This window comes from Convolutriloba macropyga, chromosome 14 (genome assembly GCF_964194025.1).
Source record: "Convolutriloba macropyga chromosome 14, txConMacr16.3, whole genome shotgun sequence".
Lineage (NCBI taxonomy): Eukaryota > Metazoa > Xenacoelomorpha > Acoela > Convolutidae > Convolutriloba > Convolutriloba macropyga.
The window spans coordinates 41918061-41934975 of NC_134481.1; positions in this window are offsets into that span (position 1 = coordinate 41918061).

A 16915-nucleotide genomic window follows, 5' to 3' on the forward strand; every position below is an offset into this window, starting at 1 on the left:
GAATCTTAAAAACGACGGTTATCTTTCAAGATTCTGAAAAATGATGGTTATCTTGCAAGATTCTTGAAAATGACAGTTATAATGCAGGTTTCTGAAAAACGACGGTTTTCTTGCAAGATTCTTAAAAATGACCGTTATCTTGCAAGATTCTGAAAAATGACGGTTATCTTGCAAGATTCTTAAAAGTGACGGTTATCGTGCAAGATTCTTAAAAATGACGGTTATCTTGCCAGACTCTTAAAAATGACGGTTATCTTGCAAGATTCCAAGAAATGACGGTTATCTTGCAAGAGTCTGAAAAATGAAGGTTGTCTTGAAAGATTCTTAAAAATGACGGCTATCTTGCAAGATTCTCAAAAATGACGGTTATCTTGCAAGATTCCTAAAAATGGCCGTTATCTTGCAAGATTCTCAAAAATGACGGTTATCTTGCAAGATTCTTAAAAGTGACGGTCATCGTGCAAGATTCTTAAAAATGACGGTTATCTTGCCAGATTCTTAAAAATGACGGTTAACTTGCAAGATTCTTAAAAATGACGGTTATCTTTCAAGATTCTGAAAAATGACGGTTATATTGCAGGATTCTGAAAAATGACGGTTACCTTGCAAGATTCTTAAAAATGACGGTTATCTTGCAAGATTCTGAAAAATGACGGTTATCTTGCAAGATTCTTAAAAGTGATGGTTATCGTGCAAGATTCTTAAAAATGACGGTTATCTTGCCAGATTCTTAAAAATGACGGTTAACTTGCAAGATTCTTAAAAATGACGGTTATCTTTCAAGATTCTGAAAAATGACGTTATATTGCAGGATTCTGAAAAAGGACGGTTACCTTGCAAGATTCTCAAAAAAATAACGGTTATCTTGCAAGATTCTTAAAAATGACGGTTAACTTGCAAGATTCTTAAAAATGACGGTTATCTTTCAAGATTCTGAAAAATGACGGTTATATTGCAGGATTCTGAAAAATGACGGTTACCTTGCAAGATTCTTAAAAATAACGGTTATCGTGCAAGATTCTTTAAAATGACGGTTATCTTGCCAGATTCTTAAAAATGACGGTTAACTTGCAAGATTCTTAAAAATGACGGTTATCTTTCAAGATTCTGAAAAATGACGTTATATTGCAGGATTCTGAAAAATGACGGTTACCTTGCAAGATTCTCAAAAAAATAACGGTTATCTTGCAAGATTCTTAAAAATGACGGTTATCTTGCCAGATTCTTAAAAATGACGGTTAACTTGCAAGATTCTTAAAAATGACGGTTATCTTTCAAGATTCTGAAAAATGACGTTATATTGCAGGATTCTGAAAAATGACGGTTACCTTGCAAGATTCTCAAAAAAATAACGGTTATCTTGCAAGATTCTTAAAAATGACGGTTATCTTTCAAGATTCTGAAAAATGACGGTTATATTGCAGGATTCTGAAAAATGACGGTTACCTTGCAAGATTCTTAAAAATAACGGTTATCTTGCAAGACTCTTAAAAATGACGGTTATCTTGCAAGATTCTGAAAAATGACGGTTATCTTGCAAGATTCTTAAAAGTGATGGTTATCGTGCAAGATTCTTAAAAATGACGGTTATCTTGCCAGATTCTTAAAAATGACGGTTAACTTGCAAGATTCTTAAAAATGACGGTTATCTTTCAAGATTCTGAAAAATGACGGTTATCTTGCAAGATTCTGAAAAAAGACGGTTAACTTGCAAGATTCTTAACAATAACATTTATCTTGCCAGATTCTTAAAAATGACGGTTCTCTTGCAATATTCTTAAAAATGACGGTTATCTTGCAAGATTCTTAAAAATGACGGTTCTCTTGCAATATTCTTAAAAATAACGTTTATCTTGCAAGATTCTTAAAAATGACGGTTCTCTTGCAATATTCTTAAAAATGACGGTTATCTTGCAAGATTCTTAAAAATGACGGTTATCTTGCAAGATTCTTAAAAATGACCGTTAACTTGCAAGATTCTGAAAAATGACGGTTATCTTGCAAGATTATTCAAAGTGACGGTTATTGTGCAAGATTCTTAAAAATGACGGTTATCTTGCCAGATTCTTAAAAACGACGGTTATCTTGCAAGATTCTTTAAAATGACAGTTATCGTGCTAGATTCCAAGAAAGGACGGTTATATTGCAAGAGTCTGAAAAATGAAGGTCATATTGCAAGATTCTTAAAAATGACGGCTATCTTGCAAGATTCTGAAAATTGACGGTTATCTTGCAAGATTCCTAAAAATGGCGATTATCTTGCAAGATTCTTAAAAATGATTGTTATCTTGCAAGATTCTTAAAAATGACGGTGATCCTGCTAGATTTTCAAAATTGACAGTTAGCTTGCATGATTCCTAAAACTGACGGTTATCTTGCAGTATTCTTAAAAATGACCGTTATCTTGCAAGAATCTTAAAAATGACGGTTATCTTTCAAGATTCTGAAAAATGATGGTTATCTTGCAAGATTCCTGAAAATGACGGTTATATTGCAGGTTTCTGAAAACCGACGGTTTTCTTGCAAGGTTCCTAAAAATGACCGTTATCTTGCAAGATTCTGAAAAACGACGGTTATCTTGCAGGATTCTTAAAAGTGACGGCTATCGTGCAAGATTCTTAAAAATGACGGTTATCTTGCCAGACTCTTAAAAATGACGGTTACCTTGCAAGATTCCAAGAAAGGACGGTTATCTTGCAAGATTCCAAGAAATGACGGTTATCTTGCAAGATTCTTAAAAGTGACGGTCATCGTGCAAGATTCTTAAAAATGACGGTTATCTTGCCAGATTCTTAAAAATGACGGTTAACTTGCAAGATTCTTAAAAATGACGGTTATCTTTCAAGATTCTGAAAAATGACGGTTATATTGCAGGATTCTGAAAAATGACGGTTACCTTGCAAGATTCTTAAAAATAACGGTTATCTTGCGAGACTCTTAAAAATGACGGTTATCTTGCAAGATTCTGAAAAATGACGGTTATCTTGCAAGATTCTTAAAAGTGATGGTTATCGTGCAAGATTCTTAAAAATGACGGTTATCTTGCCAGATTCTTAAAAATGACGGTTAACTTGCAAGATTCTTAAAAATGACGGTTATCTTTCAAGATTCTGAAAAATGACGTTATATTGCAGGATTCTGAAAAATGACGGTTACCTTGCAAGATTCTCAAAAAAATAACGGTTATCTTGCAAGATTCTTAAAAATGAGGGTTATCTTGCAACATTCCTTAATACGATGGTTATCTTGCAAGATTCTTAAAAATGACCGTTAACTTGCAAGATTCTGAAAAATGACGGTTATCTTGCAAGATTATTCAAAGTGACGGTTATTGTGCAAGATTCTTAAAAATGACGGTTATCTTGCCAGATTCTTAAAAACGACGGTTATCTTGCAAGATTCTTTAAAATGACAGTTATCGTGCAAGATTCCAAGAAAGGACGGTTATATTGCAAGAGTCTGAAAAATGAAGGTCATATTGCAAGATTCTTAAAAATGACGGCTATCTTGCAAGATTCTGAAAATTGACGGTTATCTTGCAAGATTCCTAAAAATGGCGATTATCTTGCAAGATTCTTAAAAATGATTGTTATCTTGCAAGATTCTTAAAAATGACGGTGATCCTGCTAGATTTTCAAAATTGACAGTTAGCTTGCATGATTCCTAAAACTGACGGTTATCTTGCAGGATTCTTAAAAATGACCGTTATCTTGCAAGAATCTTAAAAATGACGGTTATCTTTCAAGATTCTGAAAAATGATGGTTATCTTGCAAGATTCATGAAAATGACGGTTATATTGCAGGTTTCTGAAAACCGACGGTTTTCTTGCAAGGTTCCTAAAAATGACCGTTATCTTGCAAGATTCTGAAAAACGACGGTTATCTTGCAGGATTCTTAAAAGTGACGGCTATCGTGCAAGATTCTTAAAAATGACGGTTATCTTGCCAGACTCTTAAAAATGACGGTTATCTTGCAAGATTCCAAGAAAGGACGGTTATCTTGCAAGATTCCAAGAAATGACGGTTATCTTGCAAGAGTCTGAAAAATGACGGTAATCTTGCAAGATTCTTGAAAATGACGGTTATATTGCAGGTTTCTGAAAAATGACGGTTATCCTTCAAGATTCTGAAAAACGACGGTTATCTTGCAAGATTCTTGAAAATGACGGTTATATTGCAGGTTTCTGAAAACCGACGGTTTTCTTGCAAGGTTCCTAAAAATGACCGTTATCTTGCAAGATTCTGAAAAACGACGGTTATCTTGCAGGATTCTTAAAAGTGACGGCTATCGTGCAAGATTCTTAAAAATGACGGTTATCTTGCCAGACTCTTAAAAATGACGGTTATCTTGCAAGATTCCAAGAAAAGACGGTTATCTTGCAAGATTCCAAGAAATGACGGTTATCTTGCAAGAGTCTGAAAAATGAAGTTTATCTTGTAAGATTCCTAAAATGGCGATTATCTTGCAAGATTCTTAAAAATGATTGTTATCTTGCAAGATTCTTAAAAATGACGGTTATCCTGCTGGATTTTCAAAATGACAGTTAGCTTGCATGATTCCTAAATATGACGGTTTTCTTGCAGGATTCTTAAAAATGACCGTTATCTTGCAAGAATCTTAAAAATGACGGTTATCTTTCAAGATTCTTGAAAATGACGGTTATATTGCAGGTTTCTGAAAAGCGACGGTTTTCTTGCAAGATTCTTAAAAATGACCGTTATCTTGCAAGATTCTGAAAATTGACGGTTATCTTGCAACATTCTTAAACGTGACGGTTATCGTGCAAGATTCTTAAAAATGACGGTTATTGCCAGACTCTTAAAAATGACGGTTATCTTGCAAGATTCCAAGAAATGACGGTTATCTTGCAAAAGTCTAAAAAATGAAGGTTATCTTGCAAGATTCTTAAAAATGACGGCTATCTTGCAAGATTCTGAAAAATGACGGTTATCTTGCAAGATTCCTAAAAGTGGTCGTTATCTTGCAAGATTCTCAAAAATGACGGTTATCTTGCCAGATTCTTAAAAGTGACGGTTATCGTGCAAGATTCTTAAAAATGACGGTTATCTTGCCAGATTCTCAAAAATGACGGTTAACTTGCAAGATTCTTAAAAATGACGGTTATCTTTCAAGATTCTGAAAAATGACGGATATATTGCAGGATTCTGAAAAATGACAGTTATCTTGCAAGATTCTTAAAAATAACGGTTATCTTGCAAGATTCTTAAAAATGACGGTTATCTTGCAAGATTCTTGAAAATGAGGGTTATCTTGCAAGATTCCTAAAAACGTTGGTTATCTTGCAAGATTCTTAAAAATGACCGTTAACTTGCAAGATTCTGAAAAATGACGGTTATCTTGCAAGATTATTCAATGTGACGGTTGTTGTGCAAGATTCTTAAAAAAGACGGTTATCTTGCCAAATTCTTAAAAATGACGGTTATCTTGCAAGAGTCTTTAAATTGACAGTCATCGTGCAAGATTCCAAGAAAGGACGGTTTTATTGCAAGAGTCCGAAAAATGAAGGTTATATTGCAAAATTCTTAAAAATGACGGCTATCTTGCAAGATTCTGAAAAATGACGGTTATCTTGCAAGATTCCTAAAAATGGCGATTATCTTGCAAGATTCTTAAAAATGATTGTTATCTTGCAAGATTCTTAAAAATGACGGTTATCCTGCAAGATTTTAAAAATGACTGTTAGCTTGCATGATTCCTAAAAATGATCGTTATCTTGCAAGAATCTGAAAAATGACGGTTATCTTGCAGGATTCTGAAAAATGACGGTTATCTTGCAAGATTCTTGAAAATGACGGTTATATTGCAGAATTCTGAAAAATGACGGTTATCTTGCAAGATTCTTAAAAATGATCGTTATCTTGCAAACTTTATAAAAATGACGGTTATCCTGCAAGATTCTGAAAAATGACGGTAATCTTGCAAGATTCTTGAAAATGACGGTTATATTGCAGAATTCTGAAAAATGACGGTTATCCTTCAAGATTCTGAAAAACGACGGTTATCTTGCAAGATTCTTGAAAATGACGGTTATATTGCAGGATTCTGAAAAATGACGGTTATCTTGCAAGATTCTTAAAAATGACCGCTATATTGCACGATTCTTAAGAATGACAGTTATCTTGCAAGATTCCAAGAAATGACGGTTATCTTGCAAGATTCTGAAAAATGACGGTTGTCTTGCAATATTTTTCAAAATGACCGTTATCTTGCAAGAATCTTAAAACTGACGATTATCTTTCAAGATCCTGAAAAATGACAATTTTCTTGCAAGATTCTCAAAAATGACAGTTATTTTACAGGATTCTGAAAAATGGCGGTTATCTTGCAAAATTCTTAAATAAAACGGTTTTCTTGCAAGATTCCTAAAAATGACGGTTATCGTGCAAGATTCTTAAAAATGACGGTTTTCTTGCCAGATTCTTAAAAATGACAATTATCTTGCAAGATTCTTAAAAATGACAGTTATCTTGCATGATTCCAAGAAATGACGGTTATCTTGCAAGATTCTGAAAAATGACGGTTATCTTGCAAGATTCTGAAAAAAGACGGTTAACTTGCAAGATTCTTAACAATAACATTTATCTTGCCAGATTCTTAAAAAAGACGGTTCTCTTGCAATATTCTTAAAAATGACGGTTATCTTGCAAGATTCTTAAAAATGACGGTTCTCTTGCAATATTCTTAAAAATAACGTTTATCTTGCAAGATTCTTAAAAATGACGGTTCTCTTGCAATATTCTTAAAAATGACGGTTATCTTGCAAGATTCTTAAAAATGACGGTTTTCTTGCAATAATTTCAAAATGACCGTTATCTTGCAAGAATCTTAAAAATGACGCTTATCTTTCAAGATTCTGAAAATGACGGTTAACTTGCAAGATTCTTAACAATAACATTTATCTTGCAAGATTCTTAAAAATGACGGTTCTCTTGCAATATTCTTAAAAATGACGGTTGTCCTGCAAGATTCTTAAAAATGACGGTTCTCTTGCAATATTCTTAAAAATAACGTTTATCTTGCAAGATTCTTAAAAATGACGGTTCTCTTGCAATATTCTTAAAAATGACGTTCATCTTGCAAGATTCTTAAAGATGACGGTTCTCTTTCAATAATTTTAAAAATGACCGTTATCTTGCAAGAATCTTAAAAATGACGGTTATCTTTCAAGATTCTGAAAATTGACGATTATCTTGCAAGATTCTTGAAAATGACGGTTATATTACAGGATTCTGAAAAATGGCGGTTATCTTGCAAAATTCTTAAATACAACGGTTTTCCTGCAAGATTCTTAAAAATGACCGTTATCATGCAAGATTCTGAAAAATGACGAATATCTTGCAAGATTCTTAAAAATCACGTTTATCTTGCAAGATTCTTAAAAATAGCGGTTCTCCTGCAACATTCTTAAAAATGACGGTTATCTTGCAAGGTTCTGAAAAATGACGGTTGTCTTGCAAGATTCTTAAAAATAACGGTTATCCTGCAAGATTCTTGAAAATGACGGTTATCTTGCAAGATTCTTTAAAATGACGGTTATCTTGCAAGATTTTTAAAAATGACGGTTATATTGCAAGATTCAGAAAAATGACGGTTATCTTGCAAGATTCTTAAAAATAACGGTTATCCTGCAACATTCTTAAAAATGACGGTTATCTTGCAAGGTTCTGAAAAATGACGGTTGTCTTGCAAGATTCTTAAAAATAACGGTTATCCTGCAAGATTCTTGAAAATGACGGTTATCTTGCAAGATTCTTAAAAATGACGGTTATCATGCAAGATTTTTAAAAATGACGGTTATATTGCAAGATTCCGAAAATTAACTTTTGTCTTGCAAGACTCTTAAAAATAACGGTTATCCTGCAAGATTCTTAAAAAGGACGGTTATCTTGCAAGTTTCTGAAAAATGACGGTTATCTTGCAAGATTCTTAAAAATAACGGTTATCCTGCAAGATTCTTAAAAATGACGGTTATCTTGCAAGATTCTTAAAAATGACGGTTATCTTGCAGGATTCTGTAAAATGACGGTTATCTTGCAAGGTTCTGAAGAATGACGGTTAACTTGCAAGATTCTTAAAAATAACGTTTATCTTGCAAGATTCTTAAAAATGAGGGTTCTCTTGCAATATTCTTAAATATGACGGTTATCTTGCAAGATTCTTATGAATGACGGTTCTCTCGCAATATTCTTAAAAATAACATTTATCTTGCAAGATTCTTAAAAATTATGGTTCTCTTGTAATATTCTTAAAAATGACGGTTATCTTGCAAGATTCCTAAAAATGACGGTTCTCTTGCAATATTCTTAAAAATGACCGTTATCTTGCAAGAATCTTAAAAATGACGGTTATCTTTCAAGATTCTGAAAAATGGCGGTTATCTTGCAAAATTCTTAAATAAAACGGTTTTCTTGCAAGATTCTTAAAAATGACGGTTATCAGGCAAGATTCTGAAAAATGACGGTTATCTTGCAAGATTCTGAAAAATAACAGTTATCATGCAAGATGCTTAAAAATCACGGTTATCCTGCAAGATTCTGAAAAATGACGGTTATCTTGCAAGATTCTTAAAAATAACGTTTACCTTGCAAGATTCTTAAAAATGACAGTTATCTTGCAAGATTCTTAAAAATGACGGTTATATTGCAAGATTCTGAAAAATGACGGTTATCTTGCAAGATTCTTAAAAATAACGGTTATCCTTCAAGATTCTGAAAAATGACGGTTATCTTGCAAGATTCTTAAAAATAACGTTTATCTTGCAAGATTCTTTAAAATAGCGGATCTCCTGCAACATTCTTAAAAATGACGGTTATCTTGCAAGATTCTGAAAAATGGAGGTTGTCTTGTAAGATTCTTAAAAATGACGGTTGTCTTGCAAGATTCTGAAAAATAACGGTTATCCTGCAAGATTCTTAAAAAAAAACGGTTATCTTGCAAGATTCTTAAAAATGACAGTTATCTTGAAAGATTCTTAAAAATGACGGTTATCTTGCAAGGTTCTTAAAAATAACGGTTATCCTGCAAGATTCTGAAAAATGACGGTTATCTTGCAAGATTCTTAAAAATAACGTTTATCTTGCATGATTCTTTAAAATAGCGGATCTCCTGCAACATTCTTAAAAATGACGGTTATCTTGCAAGATTCTGAAAAATGGAGGTTGTCTTGTAAGATTCTTAAAAATGACGGTTGTCTTGCAAGATTCTGAAAAATAACGGTTATCCTGCAAGATTCTTAAAAAAACGGTTATCTTGCAAGATTCTGAAAAATGACGGTTATCTTGCAAGATTCTTAAAAATAACGTTTATCTTGCAAGATTCTTAAAAATGACAGTTATCTTGCAAGATTCTTAAAAATGACGGTTATATTGCAACATTCTTAAAAATAACGTTTGTCTTGCAAGATTCTTAAAAATAACGGTTCTCTTGCAAGATTCTGAAAAATAACAGTTATCTTGCAGGATGCTTAAAAATCACGGTTATCCTGCAAGATTCTGAAAAATGACGGTTATCTTAAAAGATTCTTAAAAATAACGTTTATCTTGCAAGATTCTTAAAAATGACAGTTATCTTGCAAGATTCTTAAAAATGACGCTTATATTGCAAAATTCTGAAAAATGACGGTTATCTTGCAAGATTCTTAAAAATAACGTTTATCCTGCAAGAATCTGAAAAATGACGGTTGTCTTGCAAGATTCTTAAAAATAACGGTTATCTTGCAAGATTCTTAAAAATGACAGTTATCTTGCAAGATTCTTAAAAATAACGTTTATCTTGCAAGATTCTTTAAAATAGCGGATCTCCTGCAACATTCTTAAAAATGACGCTTATCTTGCAAGATTCTGAAAAATGACGGTTGTCTTGCAAGATTCATAAAAATGGCGGTTGTCTTGCAAGATTCTTAAAAATAACGGTTATCCTGCAAGATTCTTAAAAAAACGGTTATCTTGCAAGATTCTTAAAAATGACAGTTATCTTGCAAGATTCTTAAAAATGACGGTTATATTGCAAGATTCTGAAAAATGACGGTTATCTTGCAAGATTCTTAAAAATAACGGTTATCCTGCAAGATTCTGAAAAATGACGGTTATCTTGCAAGATTCTTAAAAATAACGTTTATCTTGCAAGATTCTTTAAAATAGCGGATCTCCTGCAACATTCTTAAAAATGACGGTTATCTTGCAAGATTCTGAAAAATGACGGTTGTCTTGCAAGATTCTTAAAAATAACAGTTATCCTGCAAGATTCTTAAAAAAAACACGGTTATCTTGCAAGATTCTTAAAAATGACAGTTATCTTGCAAGATTCTTAAAAATGACGGTTATATTGCAAGATTCTGAAAAATGACGGTTATCTTGCAAAATTCTTAAAAATAACGGTTATCCTGCAAGGTTCTTAAAAATGACGGTTATCTTGAAAGATTCCAAGAAATGACGGTTATCTTGCAAGTTTCTCAAATATGACGGTTATCTTGCAAGATTCCGAAAAATGACGGTTATCTTGCAAGATTCTTAAAAATAACGTTTGTCCTGCAAAATTCTTAAAAATAACGGTTCGCTTGCAAGATTCTGAAAAATGACCGTTATCTTGAAAGGTTCTTAAAAATGAATGTTATCTTGCAAGATTCTGAAAAATGACGGTTATCTTGCAAACTTCTTAAAAGCAACGGTTATCTTGCAAGATTCCTAAAAATAACGGTTATCTTGCAAGATTCTTAAAAATAACGGTTCTCTTGCAACATTCTTAAAACTGACGGCTATCTTGCAAGATTCTAAAAAATGAGGGTTGTCTTGCAAGATTCTTAAAAATAACGGTTATCCTGCAAGATTCTTAAAAATGACGGTTATTTTGCAAGATTCTTAAAAATGACGGTAATCTTGCAAGATTCTTAAAAATGACGGTTATCTTGCAAGTTTCTGAAAATTGACGGTTATATTGCAAGATTCTTAAAAATAACGGTTATCCTGCAAGATTCTTAAAAATGACGGTTATCTTGAAAGATTCCAGGAAATGACGGTTATCTTGCAAGATTCCGAAAAATGACGGTTATCTTGCAAGATTCTTAAAAAAAACGTTTGTCTTGCAAGATTCTTAAAAATAACGGTTTGCTTGAAAGATTCTGAAAAATGACCGTTATCTTGAAAGATTCTTAAAATTGAATGTTATCTTGCAAGTTTCTGAAAAATGACGGTTATCTTGCAAAATTCTTAAAAACAACGGTTATCTTGCAAGATTCCTAAAATTAACGGTTATCTTGCAAGATTCTTAAAAATAACGGTTCTCTTGCAACATTCTTAAAACTGACGGCTATCTTGCAAGATTCTAAAAAATGAGGGTTGTCTTGCAAGATTCTTAAAAATAACGGTTATCCTGCAAGATTCTTAAAAATGACGGTTATTTTGCAAGATTCTTAAAAATGACGGTAATCTTGCAAGATTCTTAAAAATGACAGTTATCTTGCAAGTTTCTGAAAATTGATGGTTATCTTGCAAGATTCTTAAAAATAACGGTTATCCTGCAAGATTCTTAAAAATGACGGTTATCTTGAAAGATTCCAGGAAATGACGGTTATCTTGCAAGATTCCGAAAAATGACGGTTATCTTGCAAGATTCTTAAAAAAAACGTTTGTCTTGCAAGGTTCTTAAAAATAACGGTTTGCTTGAAAGATTCTGAAAAATGACCGTTATCTTGAAAGATTCTTAAAATTGAATGTTATCTTGCAAGTTTCTGAAAAATGACGGTTATCTTGCAAAATTCTTAAAAACAACGGTTATCTTGCAAGATTCCTAAAATTAACGGTTATCTTGCAAGATTCTTAAAAAGGACGGTTATCTTGCAAGATTCTTAAAAATAATGGTTCTCTAGCAACATTCTTAAAACTGACGGCTATCTTGCAGGATTCTAAAAAATGAGGGTTGTCTTGCAAGATTCTTAAAAATAACGGTTATCCTGCAGAATTCTTAAAAATGACGGTTATCTTGCAAGATTCTTAAAAATGACGGTAATCTTGCAAGATTCTTAAAAATGACGGTTATCTTGCAAGATCCTGAAAAATGACGGTTATCTTGCAAGATTCTTAAAAATGACGGTTATCCTGCAAGATTCTTAAAAATGACGGTTATCTTGAAAGATTCCAAGACATGACGGTTATCTTGAAAGATTCCGAAAAATGACGGTTATCTTGCAAGATTCTTAAAAAAAACGTTTGTCTTGCAAGGTTCTTAAAAATAACGGTTTGCTTGCAAGATTCTGAAAAATGACCATTATCATGAAAGATTCTTAAAAATGAATGTTATCTTGCAAGTTTCTGAAAAATGACGGTCATCTTGCAAAATTCTTAAAAACAACGGTTATCTTGCAAGATTCCTAAAAATAACGGTTATCTTGCAAGATTCTTAAAGAGGACGGTTACCTTGCAAGATTCTTAAAAATAACGGTTCTCTTGCAACATTCTTAGAAATGACGGTTATCTTGCAAGATTCTTAAAAATAACGGTTCTCTTGCATCATTCTTAAAACTGACGGTTATCTTGCAAGATTCTAAAAAATGAGGGTTATCTTGCGAAATTCTTAAAAATAACGGTTATCCTGCGAGATTCTGAAAAATGACGGTTATCTTGCAACATTCTTAAAAATAACGTTTGTCTTGCAAGATTCTTAAAAATAACGGGTCTCTTGCAAGATTCTGAAAAATGACGGTTATCTTGCAAGAATCTTAAAAATGAGGGTTATCTTGCAAGATTCTGAAAAATGACGGTTATCTTGCAATATTCTTAAAAATAACGGTTATCCTGCAAGATTCTGACAAATGACGGTTATCTTGCAACATTCCTAAAAATAACGTTTGTCTTGCAAGATTCTTAAAAATAACGGTTCTCTTGCAAGATTCTGAAAAATGACGGTTATCTTGCAAGATTCTTGAAAATGACTGTTATCTTGCAAGATTCTGAAAAATGACGGTTATCTTGCAAAATTCTTAAAAACAACGGTTATCTTGCAAGATTCTGAAAAAGGACGGTTATCTCGCAAGATTCTGAAAAATGACGGTAATCTTGCAAGATTCTGAAAAATGACGGTTATCTTGCAAGATTCTTAGAAATGACGCTTATCCTGCAAAACTTTTAAAAACAACGGTTTTCTTGCAAGATTCTTAAAATTGACGGTTATCTTGCAAGATTCTGAAAAATGACGGTTATCTTGCAAGATTCTTAAAAATGGCCGTTATCTTGCAAGATTCTGAAAAATAACTGTTATCTTGCAAAATTCTCAAAAACAACGCTTTTCTTGCAAGATTCCTAAAAATGACGGTTATCTTGCAAGATTCTGAAAAATGACGGTCATCTTGCAAAATTCTTAAAACAACGGTTATCTTGCAAGATTCCTAAAAATAACGGTTATCTTGCAAGATTCTTAAAAAGGACGGTTACCTTGCAAAATTCTTAAAAATAACGGTTCTCTTGCAACATTCTTAAAACTGACGGTTATCTTGCAAGATTCTTAAAAATAACGGTTCTCTTGCAACATTCTTAAAACTGACGGTTATCTTGCAAGATTCTAAAAATTGAGGGTTATCTTGCAAGATTCTTAAAAATAACGGTTATCCTGCAAGTTTCTTAAAAATGACGGTTATCTTTCAAGATTCTTAAAAATGACGGTTATCTTGCAAGATTCATAAAAATGACGGTTATCTTGCAAGATTCTAAAAATTGAGGGTTATCTTGCAAGATTCTTAAAAATAACGGTTATCCTGCAAGATTCCTAAAAATGACGGATATCTTGCAAGATTCTTAAAAATAACGGTTATCCTGCAAGATTCTGAAAAATGACTATTATCTTGCAACATTCTTAAAAATAACGTTTGTCTTGCAAGATTCTTAAAAATAACGGTTCTCTTGTAAGATTCTGAAAATGACGGTTATCTTGCAAGATTCTTAAAAATGACTGTTATCTTGCAAGATTCTGAAAAATGAAGGTTATCTTGCAAAATTCTTAAAAACAACGGTTATCTTGCAAGATTCTGAAAAATGACGGTTATCTTGCAAGATTCTGAAAAATGACGGTTATATCTTGCAAGATTCTGAAAAATGACGGTTATCTTGCAAGATTCTTAGAAATGACGATTATCTTGCAAGATTCCGAAAAATGACGGTTATCTTGCAAGATTCTGAAAAATGACGGTTATCTTGCAAGATTCTTAGAAATGAGGTTATCCTGCAAAACTCTTAAAAACAACGGTTTTCTTTCAAGATTCTTAAAAATGACGGTTATCTTGCAAGCTTCTGACAAACGACGGTTATCTTGCAAGACTCTTAAAAATGGCCGTTATCTTGCAAGATTCTGAAAAATAACTGTTATCTTGCAAAATTCTCAAAAACAACGCTTTTCTTGCAAGATCTTAAAAATGACGGTTATCTTGCAAGATTCTGACAAATGACGGTTATCTTGCAAGATTCTGAAAAAATGACGGTTATCTTGCAAGATTCCTTAAAATAACGGTTATCTTGCAAGATTCTTAAAAGGACGGTTATCCTGCAAAACTCTTAAAAACAACAGTTTTCTTGCAAGATTCTTAAAGATGACGGTTATCTTGCAAGATTCTGAAAAATGACGGTTATCTTGCAAGATTCTTAAAAATGGCCGTTATCTTGCAAGATTCTGAAAAATAACTGTTATCTTGCAAAATCTCAAAAACAACGCTTTTCTTGCAAGATTCTTAAAAATGACGGTTATCTTGCAAGATTCTGAAAAATGACGGTCATCTTGCAAAATTCTTAAAAACAACGGTTATCTTGCAAGATTCCTAAAAATAACGGTTATCTTGCAAGATTCTTAAAAAGGACGGTTACCTTGCAAGAATCTTAAAAATAACGGTTCTCTTGCAACATTCTTAAAACTGACGGTTATCTTGCAAGATTCTTAAAAATAACGGTTCTCTTGCAACATTCTTAAAACTGACGGTTATCTTTCAAGATTCTAAAAATTGAGGGTTATCTTGCAAGATTCTTAAAAATAACGGTTATCCTGCAAGATTCTTAAAAATCACGGTTATCTTGCAAGATTCTGAAAAATGACGGTTATCTTGCAAGATTCCTTAAAATAACGGTTATCTTGCAAGATTCTTAAAAAGGACGGTTGTCCTGCAAAACTCTTAAAAACAACGGTTTTCTTGCAAGATTCTTAAAGATGACGGTTATCTTGAAAGATTCTGAAAAATGACTGTTATCTTGCAAGATTCTGAAAAATGACGGTTATCTTGCAAAATTCTTGAAAACAACGGTTATCTTGCAAGATTCTGAAAAAGGACGGTTATCTTGCAAGATTCTGAAAAATGACGGTAATCTTGCAAGATTCTGAAAAATGACGGTTATCTTGCAAGATTCTTAGAAATGACGCTTATCCTGCAAAACTCTTAAAAAGAACGGTTTTCTTGCAAGATTCTTAAAGTTGACGGTTATCTTGCAAGATTCTGAAAAATGACGGTTATCTTGCAAGATTCTTAAAAATGGCCGTTATCTTGCAAGATTCTGAAAAATAACTGTTATCTTGCAAAATTCTCAAAAACAACGCTTTTCTTGCAAGATTCTTAAAAATGACGGTTATCTTGCAAGATTCTGAAAAATGATGGTCAGCTTGCAAAATTCTTAAAAACAACGGTTATCTTGCAAGATCCTAAAAATAACGGTTATCTTGCAAGATTCTTAAAAAGGACGGTTACCTTGCAAGATTCTTAAAAATAACGGTTCTCTTGCAACATTCTTAAAACTGACGGTTATCTTGCAAGATTCTTAAAAATAACGGTTCTCTTGCAACATTCTTAAAACTGACGGTTATCTTGCAAGATTCTAAAAATTGAGGGTTATCTTGCAAGATTCTTAAAAATAACGGTTATCCTGCAAGATTCTTAAAAATGACGGTTATCTTTCAAGATTCTTAAAAATGACGGTTATCTTGCAAGATGCATAAAAATGACGGTTATCTTGCAAGATTCTGAAAATTGACGGATATCTTGCAAGATTCATAAAAATAACGGTTATCCTGCAAGATTCTGAAAAATGACTATTATCTTGCAACATTCTTAAAAATAACGTTTGTCTTGCAAGATTCTTAAAAATAACGGTTCTCTTGCAAGATTCTGAAAAATGACGGTTATCTTGCAAGATTCTTAAAAATGACTGTTATCTTGCAAGATTCTGAAAAATGACGGTTATCTTGCAAAATTCTTAAAAACAACGGTTATCTTGCAAGATTCTGAAAAATGACGGTTATCTTGCAAGATTCTGAAAAATGACGGTTATCTTGCAAGATTCTGAAAATGACGGTTATCTTGCAAGATTCTTAGAAATGAAGTTATCCTGCAAAACTCTTAAAAAAACACGGTTTTCTTGCAAGATTCTTAAAAATGGACGGTTATCTTGCAAGATACTGACAAATGACGGTTATCTTGCAAGATTCTTAAAAATGGCCGTTATCTTGCAAGATTCTGAAAAAAAAACTGTTATCTTGCAAACTCTCAAAAACAACGCTTTTCTTGCAAGATTCTTAAAAATGACGATTATCTTGCAAGATTCCGAAAAATGACGGTTATCTTGCAAGATTCTGAAAAATGACGGTTATCTTGCAAGATTCTTAGAAATGAGGTTATCCTGCAAAACTCTTAAAAACAACGGTTTTCTTGCAAGATTCTTAAAAATGACGGTTATCTTGCAAATTTCTGACAAATGACGGTTATCTTGCAAGACTCTTAAAAATGGCCGTTATCTTGCAAGATTCTGAAAAATAACTGTTATCTTGCAAAATTCTCAAAAAACAACGCTTTTCTTGCAAGATTCTTAAAAATGGACGGTTATCTTGCAATCTTGCAAGATTCTGACAAATGACGGTTATCTTGCAAGATTC